Source organism: Nyctereutes procyonoides, unplaced genomic scaffold, assembly GCF_905146905.1.
Source record: "Nyctereutes procyonoides isolate TBG_1078 unplaced genomic scaffold, NYPRO_anot_genome, whole genome shotgun sequence".
NCBI lineage: Eukaryota > Metazoa > Chordata > Mammalia > Carnivora > Canidae > Nyctereutes > Nyctereutes procyonoides.
The window spans coordinates 17917457-17919748 of NW_026575121.1; the positions used below are offsets into that span (position 1 = coordinate 17917457).

Genomic DNA, 2292 nt, shown 5'->3' on the forward strand with positions numbered 1-2292 from the left:
CATGATGATGCAATAATATCAAATTGTTGCCACCAGTACTAGATAGCTCAATATTCATTAAGCAAATATTACTATTCGGCATTATTTGATAAATGTATGGAAACATAATTCTAAGTTCTCCTTACTGATAACATAACAATAGTCACAAAATATTGAAGCATATTCTACCCAAAAGCTAACATTGATGATGCACAGCAAACAACTACATAATACTGGGAACATTCATGCTGAGCTACAAATTGCATATCCTCTTGGATTAGGTTTGAAGGTTTTATCTGTTACAGATGGCACAACAGTTTGCCTATACGATGTGATAATGATGGTTGAATGCCAAGACCCATTCTGGATAATATATGATGTTTTCACATAGAAGCCTCACTTAATTTTCTTAAGGAAATTATTAAGATCCACATTATACAGTTTTCCTAAGTTCACAAAAGCTGATTGCTTGGTTCTAACCCCCATCATTTGATTTCAGGACGTTCCCCCTATTATAATATGCAGTCAAAACAACCATAACTGTAACTCTAACTTCCCTCTAATCCCTATATGCACACTTGTCTCAAATTATTCTATTAATCAATAATTTATGAATTTACTTTAAAAGTCACAAAGATAGGGACGCCTGAGTGCCCCAGTGGTTGAGCATCTGCCTTCGACTCTGGGCATGATCCTGGAGTCCCAGGATCGAGTCCCACATCGGGCTCCCTGCATGGAGCCTGCTTCTCCCTCTGGCTATGTCTCTGCCTTTCTCTCTGTGTCTCTCATGAATAAATAAATAAAAACTTTAAAAAAAAGTCACAAAGATTATGACATCTAGACAGAATATATTGACCTATTCAACTGAGTCCCATAGCCCATTCCTTAGCAGCTTTTTTTTTTCCTTTGAGATAGGAAACACAGGGAAAGTCCAGCAAGGTTCTTGTATACATAAAAGTAGGTGTATGAAGAAGAAATATGTTTATTTTTATAATTTAGTAAACAAAATGATTATCGGTATTGAAATTTTTTACAAGTAGTGAATACAATCTCACTTTTTTTCCCTTTAACTTCACAAATACTGTTTGCTTCACTGAAACCTGGAAGCAGGGCAAGAGTATGTGAATGTCCAGTAGACCGTACCTCAGAGTGTATGCTGATAGCAGTGACATGGAGCACCAGGGTACTGAGAGCCAGCAGCCCTGTCACCACTGCTCTGGACAGTGCTGTCCAGCTGCCCAGGGAACAGAGGGGGATGAAGGTCTCCCTAAGGCCTCGTAGATGCTAAGGAATGCCAGTAGAAGTACTACTGGCTGAAAACTGTAGCACAGGTCATAGCACTTTATCATCCAGACCTGGACAGATGAAACGATGTAATGGACCAGACTGATATTGGAGTCATTGCCCATCTGGATATACTTCAGTCAAACTCAAATCCGGGGCTCCAAACCAAAAGGGGATTCAGCAGGACACAATGAGCTTGGTGGTGGGCAGCCCAAGGCAGCAGCCATGATCTCATACCCCCCCTTGCCTGCATTCCAGGATGTGACAAGGTTTAGGTCTATCAGGTCTATCACATCCACTGTGGCCTTCACAAAATCCCCGATGAAGTCATAGATGCCACCTTTCCTGGTGGGAGAAAGATGGCCAGGAGCAGCATCTTTCACAGCAGTGTGAAGAGGTGGGTGCCTCTGGCCTGCACATGCTTCCCGAAGGTGTCGTACTCAGGCTGCTGCACTCGTAGGTGATGAGATAGGGGAGATAGTTCCCGAAATGGAACAGGGTCATGGCATCAGCTGCCCAGACCCATTGGAGCCCTGGTGTCTGGCTCGATTGGCCTGGTGCCTGAGCTCAGGCCCAGAGCCCACCCGTCTCCCCTGTGACCCATACAGCTTTCTTCACAGGAGTCATTTAATGTACACTGTTCCATAGGCAAGGCATTCTCATTCCTACCTACAGGAGAGCTCAGACATACTTTGTGGGAATCAAATCATTGCCAAATTCTAAAAAAATCTGTAATAGTCACATGCTCCTTTAAGATAAATTGAACAATAACAATGTATACAGAAACAAATTTGGACAGATTTAACAAAACATTTTAAAGTTATATAGCATTTTATATTGAAATATGTTATGAGAGTAAATAGTAAAATTATTTTTAAATCTGATCGGGAATCAGAATACTTAAAAATTATTAAAATTGGTAGAGTTCCTGATCTACCGCAGTATACTAAATCATGGGTGCAGTCCAGGAATTACATTTGTTTGTAAAGATTTTGTTCATTCATTTGAAAGAGAATGGGTGAGGCAGAG

General features: G+C 40.9%; 1 pseudogene; it reads right to left on the bottom strand.

The window, feature by feature from the left end:
• Positions 1-990: 990 nt before the first annotated feature.
• On the bottom strand, positions 991-1767 carry LOC129516439 (BOS complex subunit TMEM147-like; annotated as a pseudogene).
• Positions 1768-2292: the final 525 nt, after the last annotated feature.